The sequence below is a fragment of the Corythoichthys intestinalis genome, chromosome 7 (genome assembly GCF_030265065.1).
Source record: "Corythoichthys intestinalis isolate RoL2023-P3 chromosome 7, ASM3026506v1, whole genome shotgun sequence".
Lineage (NCBI taxonomy): Eukaryota > Metazoa > Chordata > Actinopteri > Syngnathiformes > Syngnathidae > Corythoichthys > Corythoichthys intestinalis.
In genome coordinates this window covers 53,181,638-53,201,062 of record NC_080401.1, presented here as the reverse complement: position 1 = coordinate 53,201,062, position 19,425 = coordinate 53,181,638, and the positions used below count along the sequence as shown (strand labels likewise).

At 39.0% G+C, this 19,425-nt stretch overlaps 1 protein-coding gene across 3 annotated transcripts in view; it reads left to right on the top strand.

Moving 5' to 3' along the window:
- sema6bb (sema domain, transmembrane domain (TM), and cytoplasmic domain, (semaphorin) 6Bb) overlaps positions 1-19,425 on the top strand; it is a 541,651-nt gene that overhangs the window by 136,432 nt on the left and 385,794 nt on the right. For all 3 annotated transcript variants that reach the window (XM_057840421.1, XM_057840419.1, XM_057840420.1), the window contains exon 3: positions 18,080-18,221. The gene's annotated coding sequence lies outside the window, so the exon portion shown is untranslated. The remainder of the gene's footprint in view (positions 1-18,079; positions 18,222-19,425) is intronic.

Here is a 19,425-nt window from a genome sequence, read left to right as displayed (position 1 = left end):
ATGACACCAGTGAAAACACACGGCGGGCTTCGTTAATTTATTAGCAATGCTCGACCCGCGTTACATTGTTACCTCGCGGACATATTTCTCCAACAACGTATTCCCCGACATTTATGAAATGGCACGCAAAGCCATCGAAGATGACCTCGCTAAAGCACTGTTTCTAGGGGTGCAACGGTTCAGTTAGCCCACGGTTCGGTTTGAACCGCGGTTTTGGGATCACGGTTCGGTTTGCGGTTTGAGTTTTGCTTTTTTTTTTTTTTTTATAAAAACTGCCTTTATTTTGCTTTTTAAAAAAATGAAATAAACACTTAAAATGTAAACATTTTCGACTGTTAAAATGCCTCTTAGCTCTTTGGCTAGTGTAGTGACTGACTACTGAAATACACACACAGTAGTAAAAAAGTTACTTGGCAAGGTAACTGGTGATACCTTTCATGTTTTGTTTTTTTTTTTCATTAAAAAAAAACAAAAAAATAAAAAACATAGTAACCTTTGCTATGTTTGGAGGTCATTTAATGTTGTGAATCAACCGTTAAAGTTGATAAAATTGCTCCCGTTTTTCATTAGTTCCCTTTCGTCTACTTTCAGCATGTGAAAATTTTAAAACTGTTTCATCCTTTAAAGATAGACTCAAGTCAAGATTTTGCTGATTTAGGAGTATTTTAGATAAAAAGTTGCTTAGGTTCACTCGTAAGGTTTACTACAACAGAGCCTTTCTGAGAAGTTTACTGCTCTAAAATGGCGGCTGTTTACTAACGCTACCGAGTCTGTCATTTCGCATGTAGTTCTATATGCATGAGATATCTAGTAGTGATGCACGATAATACATTTTTCAACCGATATCGATAACCGATAATTTCCTGCCCCTTCCACCGATAAACGATAATGTCACGCCGATAATTTTATTCAAATATATAAGTAAAATTTTAAAGTATACAAAGATCAAATGTTACTGTGCAAAAATGTAATTTAGTGCTATTTTTTTCCACATCAAATGTGAACAAGTAGTAAATTCCAACATCTAAACAATGGCAATGACATTGTGTAATGGTAAGCTTTTGGCAACAATTACTTTGAGAGTAAACACCCAAGTTGCACAAAAATGCCTTAAAACTAAGCCATCCCTAACATATATCACATTACTACACTGCAAAAACATCTACTTAAAACTAGCAGAATTGGACAAAACTGTTGATTGCGCACATTTGGAGGCTAAATCAAATTGTTGCTCCTCTGGGGTTCAGAGGGGCAAATTAGGTGAACCATTTGGACTTGTAGTGTGACTGCGATGACAGAGTAGAGGACATGAGTTGAGCTACAAGCTGTTTTTACTCCACAGCAAAGGAAAAGTAATTTCTTTTACAAACATATATGTACACAACAGAAGTTAACAAAAGAAATGGCCTCCAAAAGTCCAAAAAGTCCAAATGGCCATTAAAAATTTCAACCATTAGCATACACATTTTTAAAATATATAAATACACAATAAAATGTGTACCTTGCTTTTAAATTCAACATATGAAGCATATTTATACATTGGAGAATGGATATTCTTAATACATCTGTATGTAACAACCATTTTTAACATGTACCGACTGGTTTCCGCTAGGGTATGCTACATCATCATCTTCCTACGCTAGGCCGTTAGCTCCGCAGGTTAGCATACAACACCATCCCGTTTGACTCCAAAACGCTCAACAAACATCGTTTTTTTTTGCTTTTCACACCGTATATTATTATCCCAAACCCTTTCTAACATTAATAATATATGCTAAACAGATGGATGCAGAGTTTTAACCAACCTGTGATGACAGAGTAGAGGACATGAGTTGAGCTACAAGCTGTTTTTACTCCACAGCAAAGGAAAAGTAATTTCTTCCTCTGTGGCGCCTCCACTCTTCGCCGTCAGAACGCAACATGCGCCATCCGCAGGCCAAAGTAGGAATTACATTTAACTCAAAAGAGCTTATGTTAGAATCAATTAAAATATTTCAAAGTTATATAATTATCGGATTGCATTATCGGTTGAATTTGGTTTTATCTGGATTATCTGTGTGACGTCATAATTGCCATTATCGGCCGATAATTATCGGTGACCGATATTATCGTGCATCTCTAATATCTAGGCGTAGATTGTATGTTGTCGGCTAAGTCAGGTAATATTGGAGCCACCTAGCCTAGCATCGCGTTTGCTACAGCGTCTCAACACTCTTCCCTCTCCGAGTCTTTGTCTTTTCTCGCGTCATTCAAGCAACGCATTGTCTCGTTGCAGAAACGGTGACCAAATCCGAACCGATGAAAAAAAAAAACGTAATGCACGAAAAACGTGCAGATTTTGAACGTAACGTACGGCGTACACATTCAAAAATGAGTGCTCACTTGTACAAATTACGACGAGACCGTACAATTTGACAGGTATGAATTATAGTGGACCGTCACAGTTAGGTAGTAGCACTCTGTAGCACGGGACGTCTAACTTCCAACTATCAGTGGTCAGGGCGAAACTATGTGCTTTAGCGAAATCATCTTCGATGGCTTTGCGTGACATTTGATAAATGTCGGGGATTACGTTGTTAGAGAAATATGTCCGCGAGGGAACAATGTAACGCGGGTCAAGCGTTGCAAATAAATTAACGAAGCCCGCCGTGTGTTTTCACTGGTGTCATCTCCGGGGTTGTCCTGCTCTGAGAAAGTGATATCTGTGGGTGATGCTGGCTGTGGTGCCGGAGTCATGTTATAGAAGTGTTGCCATTAGCATGGGGAACAAGCGCTGAGCAATGCTTGCAATTTTTTTTTTCTTCAGTATTTTCTCTCCCGCCGCATCATAATCCACGGGGAAACCAAAATGTTGCCACACCGCAAATTTGAAAGAAGCCGCTGCTTCCTCAAAATTCGGTCTCTCCACTCCTCCGCTCGCCATAGCTATTTGTTTTCTTTCTTGTTTCACTTTCACTTCGCTTGTAAGCGAGAGAGGGCGTTACTCGGCTTCTATCACACAGGTGCTTGACAGCGATCCGACATTTACTTGCGGGGCGGGAATTTCTCCACAGCGGTGCTTCACGTCACACACAGGCACACAGAGCTCGACCAATTCATTCCACAAGGTTCGGAATACATTAATTGCAAAACCGAAAAGGCGCGGCTCATAAAGGCGTATTGAACCGTACAGGGCGAACCAAACGGTTCGGCTTTGAACCGCAAACCGTTGCACCGCTAATAGTTTCGCCGTGACCACTGATAGTTGGACGTCTTGTAATACAGAGTGCTACTACCTAACTGTGACGGTCCACTATAATTCATACCTGTCAAGTTGCACGGTCTCGGCGTAATTTGTACAAGTGGGCACTGATTTTTAAATGTACGTCACGTTCAAAATCTTTACGTTTTACGTGCATTACGTTTTTTTTCCCTCCGTTCGTCAATACATTGGTTGAATGACGCGAGAAAAGTCAGAGGCACGGAGAGGGAAGAGTGTTTGTTGTGACGCTGTAGCAAACGCGATGCTAGGCTAGGTGGCTCCAGTATTTCCTGACTGTAGCCGACAGCCTACAACCTACGCCTAGATATCTTATGAATATAGAACTACATGCGAAATGACAGACTTGGTAGCGTTAGTAAACAGCCACCAATTTAGAGCAGTTAACTTCTCAGAATCTGCCCAGTTGTTGAGTTTTTTTGTACGATAAATACGTAGATAATGGCAACTGCTGACTTCTGTTGGCGCTTTGTACTGGCGTGACATGTAGAACCCGTTTGGTGTCAAATCGTTGCGCTACCGATGATTGTCGCGCGAAGCATTATGGGAAACGTAGTTTTGAACTGCTGCGTTTGGAAACATGCTGGTTGAATAGTTTGTCAGTTTATTTTGGTTATTGTTTGCGTGCAATCTAGAACATTGAATGAGATTAAAATTGAGTGGGAACAACAATTTCTCAACGACAATTGTCGTGATAGTGATTTATAAAAATGTTTATGTGGCACAAGCCTACTGTGTGTCTGGACTATATTTCTACGGTTCTGCATTTTTTTTTTTTGCGTTTTTTTTGTATGATTATTTTTTAGTAAGAATAAAGTATGTCGAGTAAAAAACTTATTTCCATATAGTATGTAATAAATACTATATGGCTTTTTTTTTTTTAAATAAAAATTTTTCTGTCCAGATGGAGGAGACACATCTTTGAGTGAACTTCGAGTAAAATTCAAGTATCTCAAGGCCAGGCCGAGTGTCCTCTTTTTTGGAAATCAAAATATGGTCACCCTATTTTTATCTAAAATACTCCTAAATCGGCAAAATCTTGAGTCTATCTTTAACATGATGAAACAGTTTTAAAATTTTCACGTCGAAAGTAGACAGAAGGGGACTAATGCAAAAACGGGAGCAATTTTATCAACTTTAACGGTTGATTCAGAACATTAAATGACCAAACATAGCAAAGGTTACTATGTTTTTTTGTTGTTTTTTTTTTTTTAAAAAAAGAAAAAAAACATGAAAGGTAACACCAGGTACTTTGCCAAGTAACTGTTTTACTACTGTGTGTGTAGTTCAGTAGTCAGTCACTAAACTAGCCAAAGAGCTAAGAGGCATTTTAACAGTCGAACATTTTGACATTTTAAGTGTTTATTTCATTTTCTTAAAAGCAAAATAAAGGCAGTTAAAAAAAACAAAAAAAAAATGCAAAAAGCAAACTGAAACCGAACTGTGATCCCAAAACCGAGGTTCAAACCGAACCGTGGGCTAACTGAACCGTTGCACCCCTACTTACGATGATGTGGCTCTTCTTCATTCTTCTGTTGTGAATCTAAATGAGTTTATCACTAGTTTACTAGAAACTGCAATTTCTGGCGAAATTACGATAAGGTTTTGCTGTGGTAAATACAGATCGATCAGGTCACTTCCTGTTGATTTGAGGACATTTCAGAGACACGTTCTCTTGATGTTAGGTCCCTTCCTGTTAATTTGGGGACATTTGGGGGACATGTCCTGTAAGTATCCATTTGGCGGACACGTCCTTTTGATTTCAGGTCACTTCCTGTTAATTTGGGGACATTTCGAGCAAAGTTTTTGTTGGCATCTGGTCACTTCCTGTTGATTTGGGGACACTTCGGGGACACATCTTGTTGATATCAGTTCACAAACTGTCAATTGGCTGTAATGGTAATTAGTCAAAAATTACAAGAACCTATTTTTTCCTGCCATTGAAAATGAATGGGAAATTTGGACGTACATGGCTGTCAATGGCATCCCATAAGAAGTGAATGGGATCGATTTTGGCGAATTTTTGGGAACCGTACATTTTTGCCAAATTCTGTATCCATCTTTTATACCCATTGCCGTCCTGGAATTTTTGTTTTTATGTTCACTGTTTGGGTGATGATTTCTCTCTCGTGAAGAATATTTGTCAGCCGATATATCGGGCTGATATATGGACTTTTTTTTCAAGCTCAGCCGATATAATAGAATACATTTTTATGTTCACTGTTTGGGTGATGATGTTTCTCGTGAAGGTCTGCTGATATTTGTAAGCCAATATATCGGACCGATATATGGACTTTTTCAAGATTGGCTGATATAATAGGATATATTTTGTGTTCACTGTTTGGGTGATGATCTTTCCCTTGAAGGTCAGCTGATATATTAGTCAGCTGATATATCGGGCCGATATGTCCCCCACCCCAAGATCAGCCGATATATGAAGATAAGTTTCATGTTCACTCTTTGCGTGATAATCTTTCTCATGAAGGTCGACTGATATTTGTCAGCCGATATATCGGGCCGATATATGGACTCTTTCAAGATCAGCTGATGTAATAGGATATTTTTTATGTTTACAGTTTGGGGAAGGATCTTTCTCATGAAGTTCGACTGATATTTGTCAGGCGATATATCGGCCCGATATATAGACTTTTTTCAAGATCAGCCGATAGGATAGGTTAATATTTAAGGTCACTGTTAGGGTGATGATCTTTCTCATGAAGGTCTGCTGATATTTGTCAACCGATATATTGGGCCGCTATATGGACTTTTTTCAAGTTCAGCCGATATAATAGGATAATTTTTATGTTGACTGTTGGGGTGGTGATCTTTCTCTTGAAGGTGGGCTGATATTTGTCAGCCGATATATCGGGCCGATATATTGACCATTTTCATGATCAGCTGATATAATTGTATAATTTTTATGTTCATTTTGTGTGATGATCTTTCTCATGAAGGTCGGCTGATATATTTGTCAACCGATATATCGGGGCGATCTATGGACTTTTTCCATATCAACCGATATAATGGGATGAGTGATTATCTTTGTTAATTGGGATTATGTACCACCTAGTGGTCAGTGTTAAGAGCAAGTAGAAGGAAAAAAATACTTCTAATATATAATAATCATAATATAATGTGTTTCAATTATTTCATAATCAACATGCTTTAAAAAAATATATATATATATATATATATATCGGCCCACAAAATCGGCTTTAGACATTGTCTATCCAATAGACGATTGATTGATTGATTGGAAAATCCTGCAAAATCTGCACAGACTTTTGACAATCCCATATCGGTCAACCTTTAATTGCAATACTGTTATATGCTGTACTGTTGTCTGTATGACCTGTAGTTTACCCCCCAAAAATTAAAATGCACTAGTGAGTCAATACACCGATCTCGGTCTGAAAATGGCAAATCCTACCCTGAAATTATTTTAAGCTTGTCACTAGGGCTGCAGCTATTGAATATTTTAGTAATCGAGTAATCGACTAAAAATTCTATAGATTAATCGAGTAATCGGATAAAACATATATTTTTAGGTGAAGAGCAATTATAAATATACATGAGAAAACAAGACATTTAATCTAATATTGAACCATTTTCAGTCAATCAATGTCTTTATTTTCGATGTACATGGTTGAAAACAGCCAACAATTGCCTCTCAGATGTAACTAGAATAAAAAAATGGACTAATTCACTGCTTTCACTCAAAAAACTTTTAGATCATATAAAAAAATTCTTACCCAAAAATGTCATTATGCTTGATAACACACACCACCTAAAAGTTCGGTGTTTTTCCCACGTGTTTCAATTGAATTTCTATTTGTGTCAAGCTATTTTTAAGTTCTAGTTAAGTTTTAAGTTAGTCTAAATTGTAAGTCCTGATAGGATTTTGACTTTTTGCAGTCTTCAAAATAAATGTATGATACCTGCTGTATTGGAACACATTAGGGACCAGTGCTACTTGGTGTTTTACCCACCAATGACGACTGAGCTAAAATTGACAGTTAGCATTATTTAGTTTTTATTTTACACCCTCATCACTCTACAGCGCTATGTTTTCACAGATTAAATAAAGCCTGTATGTCAGACACGTTAGCCACGCATCGACAGTGGTCATAATTAATAGAAACCTAGCCCTCCGCAGGGCTAAGGTTACGTAAGCGAGTGACAGTAACGTTAAACTTATTTATTAGCGCTTAAAAGTCTACTGCTTTAAAGTGCATGTGACACGAAAAAGCATGTTTATTTCATAATACACGCTGTATTTTATGATCCTGAATGATATGGACCGCTTGGATGTGTGTGGAAGCGATCGCTATATTTATTTCGTTTTTTGAATCCCGCGCCATCAAAATGAGTGACTTCCGGCTTCGGTCTTGCATTGAGGAGGAGGGCGCTGTGACGTGTACGGTTGAAGGCGTCCTCTTCACTAAACAGCCGTACTGTTGTGTATGAGGACTAAGGATTCAGCTGATTTTGCGGATTAATACGTTTATTTTTCGCATCACGTCAGCCAAACGGCTGCAGAAAAATCTTGCTTTATGAGGGAGAGGCGTGTGCGCCTTTTTGGAGTTTCAAAAGGTTCCCACTCACCGTGGATATTGGCCAATACGAGCCCTACTACTGTTGGACCATTGGACTTACGAGGAAGTGAGTAAACATATTTTTTTGTATTATGTCAAATACGAATACAGCGATTACAAAGTAAACACTACAAACTTTCTTTAAATAAAGGACTAATTACGTTTGATCATTGATAGGCATATAAAAAAGCGCTCCTCATGCACATTAGCTGCTGGTTAGCTGCACAACAACTGCAGCCACCCTCCTCCGGGGAACGAACTGTAAATTGCTCTCCGCCAGGCGGTTTGCCGATCCGCGAAGACAATCGACAGCCGGGTCGTCATGTCAAATAATCCGGGCTAGTTATGTGTGATTTTCCGCTTCGAAGAGTTTGAAAAATCACTCTGTTCGGGTTAGCATGTCGGCTAGCTGTCACACCTTTTACATTCTCCGAAGCCGGGGAAGGGAAATGACATATGTCCGATTTAGGTGTCATAAAATATCATTCAGGAGGTGCGACAGTAAAGGTGAAGTCGACAGTTTTCACCATTATGGAGTAATTTTGCCATGTCGTCCTGAATAAGTGCATTTTTATTATTTCATATTCCATTCAGCACAAGACTGTTATTTGTCATGACCATGCCATTTATTTAGCAATTGGGGAAAATACTTGGATAAAAAGAATATCCTGTAAAAATATTGAAGTACAGAGACAGAAACAATGACATTTTTCAGCTCTCTTCGTCGCGTTTTCCTCGTTCTGAATAATTCCCCCTCAATGGGCTGAATAGTAAAACCGATGAGCCCAGTCTCCCGCTGACGTCATCCACCTGTTGGGGACGCTAGAGCCCTACAATGGTAGGCGTGGCTAACCGGCAGATTAAAAGACTAATTTCTCGTCATCTGCGCTTTGCTAAATTGTTGTATATAGTCGAATCGTCTCAAAATATGATTCTAATTCACATAATAATGCTGTTTAAGACATTTTGTCTCCTGTCGTATGCTCTTTAAGATGGCGGGTGTTTACTAACGCCGCTGACTCTGTCATTTCGCATCTAGTTCAACATACATTTGATCTCTGAGACGCATCAGACGCTACCTGCTACCACCGTAGCATCATGCGGGCTAGTTTTTAGCAACGTCGGCGTCGTTTGTAGCGGCTGTCAGCTGCTTTAAAAAAATTTTTTTTTTTTTTAATTGGTTCTTCTTCTACGCACGTGACATCAGCGCGTTGTCCCGCATTAAAAGTAGTCCGGGCAAAACGTGATGCTTACAGCTGTCAAAATTAAACGATTACTCGAGGTGAATAAAATTACTCTGATCAGTTTTTAAACTCGAGTTGCTCGAGTATTCGTTTCAGCTCTACTTGTCACCAACCTGTATAATGGACACTATCTGAAATTAAGGCTTGCATGGCAAACGGACATTAGAGATGTTCCGATCAGATATATGGATTGGATCGAACGCCGATATGGGCAAAAAAATGTGCATCGGTATCGGATCGGCCGACACGGAAAAATTCCGATCCAGACTTCCGATCCAGTTTTTTTAAAAGTCCTGTCCGGGTGTTTCAGCGCACCGATTTACATAATCCATTCCAGTGTTTGCTTCGGTTTCCCTAAAATCCGGTCCGCATTTTACTGCACACCTTCAACACACTACATTACTGTCTCCTAATTTGATGACAGACTCGATGGCGTTAGCAACATTGAAGTATTGAAAACTAGATGCGTTAGTAAACAGCCGCCATCTTAAAGCAGACTTCCCTAGTAGGCTGTTGTAATGAACCTTCCAAGCGAACCTAATTAACTTTTTATCTAAAATACTCCTAAATCGGCAAAATCTTGACTTGAATCTATCTTCAAAACTGTTTTAAAACTTTCACATGTCGAAAGTAGACAGAAGGGAAATTATGGAATAGCGGGAGCAATTTTAACAACTTTAACAGTTGATTTGCAAAATTAAATTAATTGAATGTAGTTTAAAGCTGCTGATACAGAATGGGGACTTGAGTATTTTATTTACTGTTTTAAAATGTTAACTTGATACTGCAATCGTCGTTTATTTAAACTTGAGAGGCTTTTTATACAATTTTTGTAACTAATGCACGAAACATTAAAAGCATCTAATAGCTTGGGGGGTTTGTGGGATTTTCCACTGAGGTTGTTGGTGTGTTTTGCTTTTTTAAGACAGTTTACAATATTATTTGCACGTTTTACTGACTGACTATGCCATTTCTGTTTGTTATTTATAATGTTTTGTGTATGTCACTGAATAAGCAGGTCAATTTCTTGTTTTATTTTTTTTATTGCTTCTTCCTCTACGCACGTGACATCCGCGCGTTGTCCCGCATTAAAAGTAGTCCGGGCAAAACATGATGTTTAGAGCTGTCAAAATTAAACGATTACTCGAGGTGAATAAAATTACTCGGATCAGTTTTTAAACTCGAGTTGCTCGAGTATTTGTTTCAGCTCTACTTGTCACCAACCTGTATAATGGATACTATCTGAAATTGAGGCTTGCATGGCAAACAGACATTTGCATGTTGAATTTCAGCCCAATCTGTATGTGTTCCTGGACTTGTGTCTGACTGTATTTTGCGTTCCGACTAGGCATGTGCCGGTATGAGATTTTGACGGTACGATAACCGTGAGCAAAAATACCGCGGTTTCACGGTATCACGGTATTGCAATCATAGCTCCAAAATTTTGAGATGTATGGGTTTTTAAAAAAAAAAAAAAAAAAAAAAAAACTTTTTTCCATTGAACAGGTTTTTTTTTCAGAACATATTTGCAAATTGGAACATGAATATAATGTGAAAATAAATTAATGTGAAAATAAATAAATTAACAAAAAATAACAAATATTTTATATAAAATTAAAATAAATAGAACCTAGACTATACCCACAGCCAGAGCTCAAGTTGCTCAATAATAGAGCAAGAACAAAATAATTGCTATAAAAAAGTAAGAACACTTCTAAATAAAATTAAAAATATGTACTGTATGACTTTTTTTGAGGGGGAGAAGGTGAAGTTTCGCCATTTTCAGCCACTGTGTCAACTCTCTTCTACATGATGTCATGCCTTTGTGTTAAAAAGAACAAAGAATTCATAAGTTAATAAGTTAGTTAAAAATGTATAAGCTAGTTTTATAAGTTAGTTAAAATGTAAATATTGTTGAGGTTTTAAGGTTTCATCTAAAACAAAAAGTGAGGAGTGAGACCTCCTTTCGCAATTAGCGATCTTTGACGCGATCCTTTTTTTTTCTCCCCCCTTCATTCAAGCTTGTTTCTCACAGAAACGTCAACCAAGCTGCTCTCCCAGCTTAGCCTAGGCTAACATTCGTCTTTGTAAGTTTTAGTTAGTTTGTATATTGAATTTGAAAGGAAAATGTATGTTTTGTTTTTGGCGACCTTTTTCATGGTGCTACTGCTATCCTGTTGAACCTACTCACATGTGGAAAAATACAATTGTGTAACGTTTTAAATGTATTCATTTGTATATTTCACCACGATTTGAGAGCTCAATAAATTGAAGAAAAGTATGCCTTGTGTTTCGAGGGTTGGTTTTTGGGTTTGCTGGCTGTTTAGCAGAATAGCGTTACTGACACTCACGGCAACAAACGGGAAGGGTGAGCGCTGCCGCACCAAGCCACTTCGGCTGCATTTTGGCACATGAAAAATAGCGAATACCGTACTAAGGTATGACGGAAAATTTTAGTGGTTTTGAAACCGCGACGTTTTCACACCACGGTAAATCGTGAAACCGGTAACCGGCACATGTCTAGTTCCGACGCTTTGATTTACAAAATAAGCACTGTTCTAATTGTATTATCTTGGAGTTTGACCAGACATCTGCTAAACAATAAGAGGTTTAACATTTCCCAGCGGGTCTGTGATGCCATCACACAATCCCTCCATGAAGTCACCTTCCAGCAATATCGATGTGCTGACCCAACAGAAGACTGTCTGAATCAAATTTCCAATCTTTTGAACCTCGACATTCATCGACATGGTTTGAACAACCATTCGGGCGGGCCCGTCCAAGGCCTCGGGCCTTCCATTGTTCGGCGTCAGTCTGTCATACAAAAGCCCTGACGTTGGTTTACCAGGAGTAACGTGAGCCCGCTCTGGTATTGCGCTTTGGCGGTTTCGTTTACCGAAGAACAAAGTAAGCCAGCCGGTAACTTAAAACGGCCTCCAATGATTCCCAGGCACTCGGGGTCACGCGCGCCGATTCCCCTGGACGGAAGACACGAAACCCGATAGGCGAACTGCTCTCTGACACCGGCGAGAGTGTGAAAAAGTCCGACTGAGTCGAGAGGGAACCAGCTCGTGTTCAGTATCGATTAGTATTTGATCCCTGTCAGTCGCTTTTCTCCCCCGGGCTCGGCGTTGACCTTCACTGGCTGTCTGCTATCGCACACGCACTCCCGCGAGCGTTGTCGCTTGGCACGAGCGTGATAACTTACCCTTCACTGTGGGGGTGGAAAGAGAAACAAAGGGAGTAAAAAGAAAGGATTTGGCTTTGGGCAAATGATGGAAGACAAATGGAGTTGCTCAAAAGGTCCATTATGAGAGCGGGGCGGGGGTTGTCAAATAAGAAAGTGCGAAATGCATTTAGGGAAGCCTGCTTGAAGCAACTTATTGCCGCTGGCCGTTTTCCACAACCTCTGTCCTCGTCCACTTTGGGCGTGTAATTAGACGGACTTTGATAGCAGTTGTTATCAAAACGGTGCCAAGTGCGCATTAACCGTCTGCTCTAATGTTGTTACCGGGCAGACTTCTCATGCATATCTGAGGGCGCCAGAAAACTGGGAGGAATTCTTATCGTCTCAAGCTACATATCATTGCGTAATTTTAAAATTCCGTAACACTAGTGTGGGAGGGTGAAATTGAAAAAGTATAAAAAGGTTACAGTGGTGTCTTGAGAGCTGAGTTCTCTAAAAACACGCATGAATAGAAATATCATTCATCAATATCAACGTTCCTGCCATTTAAAAAAAAAAAAAACACCACCCACCTCCCCAAAAAATAGTTTTAACTCTTTGGCTGCCATTGACGGTGATAGATGTCCAATCCATTTTGGCTATGAATAGCAATGAAATATGATTGTCAAGTTAAAAAATAGACCCTTAGGTAGCCATTTGTAAAATTACCCAAAAATAAGGAGAGAAGACACTCAGTTTTCTTGGCCAAGGAGGAACTAGACAGAGAAATGCTAGATTACGCTGTATAGTCACCAAAATTGATCTAAAAAAACCTCCTTGCTCTATCTTTTATTAGGGGTTTGTCCTAACACAGAAGGGTGCCGCCCTAAAGGGAGGGGGAAAGCAAGCTGGAGACACTGATGTGAATTTGGTTGGCTATGTGTGAGCATGTAGGTGGAACTAACTAAATACACGTGTGTAAGCAAGGGCACGTAGGTAAAGTGGTCGGAATGACCCAGACACTTCAGTTATGCAACGCTGCGGCCATGGAAGATGTCCTCGAATGGAAAATTGTCCTCGAAAGTCTAGACGAAAGTCCAGACGTAAGATGCTGAAGATATCCCAGAAGGTCTAGTTACGCAATGTTGCGGTCATGAAGCAAGGCAGTTGTCACCCCGACCCTTTTTAACACTTTGTAACACTTAAACATTATACCTAGTATAGCAAGCAATAATCATTTACTGGTTATATCAAATAAGAAAAAATATGGCAATATGTATTATTTATGTATTAGGTATATATGAGCACAAGCAAATATTCAATCAATCAAGCAAATATTCAGTCAACCCTCGATAATTAACTCAACAATGATCACGAAATGCCAGCCATCCCAGTGAACCATTTTCAGTCAATCAATGTCTTTATTTCCAATGTACATTGTTGAAAACAGCCAAAAATTGCATCCTAGATGTGACTAGAAAAAAAAAAATTCACTGCTTTCACTCAAAAAACTTCTGGATCTTATTAAAAAAAAAACACAGCATATTTCTTACCTAAAAATGTAATTCCGCTTGATAACACACATCACTTGAAAGCTGTGTTTTTCCTACGTGTTTCAAGTGGAATTTCCATTTGTGTCAAGCCTTTTAAGTTCTCGTTAAGTTTTAAGTTAGTCTAAACTGTAAGTACAGATAGGATTTTGAGTTTTTGCAGCGTTCAAAATAAATGTATAATGACTGCTGTATTGGAGCACATTAGGGACCAGTGCTACTTGGTGTTTTATTCAGCATTGACTACTGAGCTAAAACTGACAGTTAGCTTTATTATTAGGGCTGTCAAACGATTAAAATTTTTAATCAAGTTAATTACAGCTTAAAAATTAATTAATCGTAATTAATCGCAATTCAAACCATCTATAAAATATGCCATATTTTTCTGTAAATTATTGTTGGAATGGAAAGATAAGACACAAGATGGATATATACATTCAACATACGGTACATAAGGACTGTATTTGTTTATTATAACAATAAATCAACAAGATGGCATTAACATTATTAACATTCTGTTAAAGCGATCCAAGGATAGAAAGACTTGTAGTTCTTAAAAGAAAAATGTTAGTACAAGTTATAGAAATATAATATTAAAACCCATCTTAATGTTTTCGTTGTAATAAAATTTGTAAAATTTTCAATCAAAAAATAAACTAGTAGCCCGCCATTGTTGATGTCAATGATTACTTACACAATGCTCATGGGTGCTGAAGCCTATAAAATCAGTCGCACCCAAGCGCCAGCAGAGAGCGGCAAAATTCCATAACAACAAGTGAGCGTTTCACTGTACTGTCATTTAAATCTGTCTGACCAGGACATCTGCGTTAATTGCGTCAAATATTTTAACGTGATTAATTTAAAAAATTTATTAACGCCCGTTAACGCGATAATGTTGACAGCCCTATTTATTATGTTTTAATTTTACACCTTCATCACTCTACAGCGCTGTTTTTACAGATTAAATAAAGCCTGTATGTAAGACACGTTAGCCACGCATCGACAGTGGTCATAATCAATAGAAACCTAGCCCTCCGAAGGGCTAACGTTACGTGTGCGAGTGACAGTAACATTATATTTATTAGCGCTGAGAGGTCTACTGCTTAAAGATGGCTGCTGTTTTCTAACGCTGCCCAGACGCGGCCAAGTCTGTCATTTCGCATCTAGTTCTAAATGCATGCGATATCTATGAGACGCATCGGACACTACCTGCTAGCACACTAGCATCATGCGTGTGTAGTTTTTAGCAACGTCGGCATTGTTTGTCGCGGCTGTCGGCTGCAGTAAGTTTTTTTTTTTTTTTTTTTTTTTTTTTTTTTTCCCTCTACGCACGTGACGTTAGCGCGTTGTCCCGCATTAAAAGTAGTCCGGGCAAAAAGTGATGCTTAGAGCTGGCAAAATTAAACGATTCCTCGAGGTAAATAAAATTACTCGGATCAGTTTTTAAACTCGAGTTGCTCGAGTATTCGTTTCAGCTCTATATTCGAAACACACACCTAGGAGAAATAACCCCTATTGAAGTCCAACAAAAAATAATTCGCTAGTGAGCTGTGCAGCCACGCCGGTTTTAAGCTGACAAAGTCCCTGAAGAAATCTACTTCCTTTTAATTGCAAACAAAGGGTCGTCACGGAAACGGATAGAGACATGTCTACACGGGACTTAAAATATAGTATTACAAAAGGTCTTGTAACTACAATGACCAACCTGAAAAGAACTAGACAATGTATTAGTAAAATGAGTGACTTTCTGTTTCCACTAGTTGGTGCTGTAGGATTGATGCAAATGACCCCTACAGGACCCTTGAGGGTACGACTCTCACCAAGCATGGGAAGTTTGGCGCAGATATGTTATATCTCTGCCAAAATTTGCGGCGAGACAAAATGACGACAGTCATTTTCACTTTCCTGTTTGGACCCCTCAGTTTCAACGAAACATCAAAATTTTTCATCAGGTACCTGAACACATGCCTTAAGGCTCCTCTGATGCAGGTTTGAGGTCAATAGATTTTTTTTCCCTTAGAGGAGGAGCCTGTCTTAAAAAAGGGCATTTCCTGTGCCCAGCAGGGGGCGCCAGACCTAATGGGTCTGAATTTGGCGTGTTGCCCTAAAAAAAAAAGGCTGTCTTTGGCACCCCGCCAAGGTCAGCTTATGAATGAAAACTCACCATTTTCATAACTTAAAGATCTAATGTGTCTCATGAACAGGCTCACTAATTTTGAGGGGGATCCAACCAACACCAATGCCAATGTGTCAGATATGCACCCTGTAAGTCCAAATACATTTCACATTCATTCCAAAATACCCGATTTTTTGTTTGGAATATGGGTTTAAGAGAGTTTTTGGAGCAATTTTGCACAAGGTATCGACTCTCGACTATCGAATTCCATGGCTTTATGCTGAAAAAACCTAATAAGAGATGCCTCTTTAAACATTTCAAGGGGGCGCCACTGGGCCATTTGTTCTTTTTTCCCCCAATGTTGAGTTAATTATCGAGGGTTATTGAATATTTGCTTGATTGATTGAATATTTGCTTGTGCTCATATATACCTAATACATACTGTACATAATACATATTGTCATATTTTTTCTTATTTGATATAACCAGTAAATGATTATTGCTTGCTATACTAGGTTGTAATATAATGTTTAAGTGTTATAAAGTGTTAAAGAGGGTCGGGGTGACAACTGCCTTGCTTCATGGCCGCAACATTGCGTAACTAGACCTTCTGGGATATCTTCAGCATCTTATGTCTAGACTTTCGTCTAGACTTTTGAGGACATCTTCCATTCGAGGACATCTTCCATGGCCGCAGCGTTGCATAACTGAAGTGTCTGGGTCATTCTGACCACTTTACCTAAGTGCCCTTGCTTACACACGTGTATTTAGTTAGTTCCACCTACATGCTCACACATAGCCAACCAAAATCACATGGGTGTCTCCAGCTTGCTTTCCCCCTCCCTTTTGGGCGGCACCCTTCTGTGTTAGGACAAGCCCCTAATAAAAGAAAGCACAAGGAGTTTAGTTTTAGATCAATTTTGGTGACTATACAGCGTAATCTAGCATTTCACTGTCTAGTCCCTCCTTGCTCTCCTTGGCCAAGAAAACTGAGTGTCTTCTCTCCTTATTTTTGGGTAATTTTACAAATGTCTACCTAAGGGTCTATTTTTGAACTTGACACCCAAGGTCGCAAAATTGTCAAAATTTACGCCAAGCCGCATGTATGTGCAAATTTTGGTGCAAATTTTCGAGCATGTTAATGCCTCTAAATTGGCAATTTTCATTTGTCATGAATTAAAAAAAAAAATATATAGGAATAATAATGCTTTGCACTACAATAGGGCTCTCGCGCTAGTTGGTGTTTGGGCATTAATTACACAAATTGAGGACTAAAATACCAAATGAGTTCCATTTTTCAAGGGCTTGCTAGCTTAGCGCTCGATCTTCAGCCGTGTCGCACATTAGGATGCAAACTGACTCGTATGACATGATTTTGAAGAGTCAAATGTTGGTTTTCAGGTGTTTGTTATGACAATCCAGATGTAATGTGTAAGGCTAAACCCAAATCTTTAAAGGAAATTCCACATATTGTGCACTAAAATACCAAATGCGGTCCATTTTTCGAGGGCTTGCTAGCTTAATGCTCGATGTTCAGCTGTTTCGCACATTAGGATATAAACTGACGAGTATGACATTATTTTGAACAGTCAAATGTTTGTTTTGAGGTGTTTATTACAATCCACATGAGAAGTGTAACGCAAAACTAAAATCATGAAGAAAATTACACATATTGTGCACTAAAATATAATATACAGTTCATTGTTCAAACCACTAGCTTAATACTAATATATAATAGAAGGCACCGTTGTATAAAAACCTAACGCTTAAACACCAACTTAAGAACCAAATTTAAAAATGACATGAAAATAATTTTTAATTTAAATATCCATTGCGTGAAGTCATATAACACTGAAACAATTGATGCTAGTTTTGTGAGCCGGTCGAAGGTGTTTTACATGGTGTGTTAGCATTAAGCTAGAGGAATTTCCTATTGCAAGTGCAGTTCACTGCTACTAAACAGCGCTTGTATTTAAAACTGACTCACAAGTTAAAGAAAAATAATTGTCTGACGGTGGTATTGCTGGATGTGTGGTATTATGGGGTGTCACCGAGTGAGTGGCATGAGTGGGAGTTGACTATGGCTCTCCTTGCCTACATGCTAAGGCATTACAGCACCTTAACTGTTCCCTCTTTTTCTTCATTCTAGTGATGCTGCATATGAAGATGGCGCCCTCATAACAGCCCGGTCGCTCAATCTGAAAAGTTTGAGAACTCTTGGTGTACGAAGTGAAAACTTGGACTGTGTTGCTGTATCCTTCCAACGGACGTGGTGTGCCCCCCTCTCAACGGTTTGTATGTTTTCTTTGTCACTTCCTTCTTCTCAGCCTGCAACTGTTAAGTCATGTTTTATCATGGAATTTGCTGGCCGGCCTTTAATAGAATTTCCTCTTCCGACACGGACAACTGTTACCACGGTAACCGAGACAGGAAGGCGACGACCAGAATGTTGTTAGCGCCTTCCTGATACGCGCTGTCGGCCTTCACCGTCAGCTTTGGTCATGACAAGGATGGACAGCCATGTTTCGATTAGCCGCCGTTTGCTATGGTGTGCTGATATCTTCTTTGCTCAGATAGAGTATGAGATGCAGTACTCTACTGGAGTACACTACTCTGCATTGCAGTATGCTATGCTTTGTTGGATTATACACAAGATTATTGTGTACTAGCGGCGCTATATTATAGTATACTATATTCTGTACTGGTGTTGCACCAGTACGATACGAGTATCAGTACCAATACAACACTAAACCGACTCCATCGGTGTCAACAAGTATGAAAAAGTATTGTACCAATGCTGTGAAATATGAACTTTTCAAGCTCGTTTCCAGCAAAAAAGGCCGATCCCGATATATGTCAAATTTTCAAATATCTGCGCCAATAATCGGCCTATCTCTAATATATATTATCTTTATTCCGGAATCTCACAGTGGGTCCATAGCACACACACACCAACAAAGAAAAAAAAAAGAATACCGTACATACGGAGACATAATAATAAAGTGACTTGAAAGGAAAAAAAAAAACAGAACAACGAGGAAGCACTGGCAATCAGTGCACAACAAACAGGCTTTTGTGCCAATGGCACCACAGGCTCGAACTAAATCTAAAGCTCATTGTAGGGTCTGTTAAATTCATTATAATATTATTTCCAGACTCATTTAGCCGACACATGAAGCTGTACATCAATTTTCTTAAAAGCGCTTTTAATGTGGGTAATCCAGAGCTAACAAATAATTGACTGGCGCTGTACCATCTAGGCACACGCAGTAACAGCCTCAGGGCATCATTGTAGGCTACATTTAGCCTCTGCATGGATTTAGCTGTGTACCTTGACCACAGGTGAGCTGTGTAAAATGGTGTGCAGTATGCCTTAAACAGCGAGGTCTTAATGTGGGGGGAGCACATAGAAAATCTTCTTTTGAGCATATTTGCCTGTGCATAAAGTTTACAACATTGACGATGAATATCCCTGTCATCCGACAAGTCTTCAGA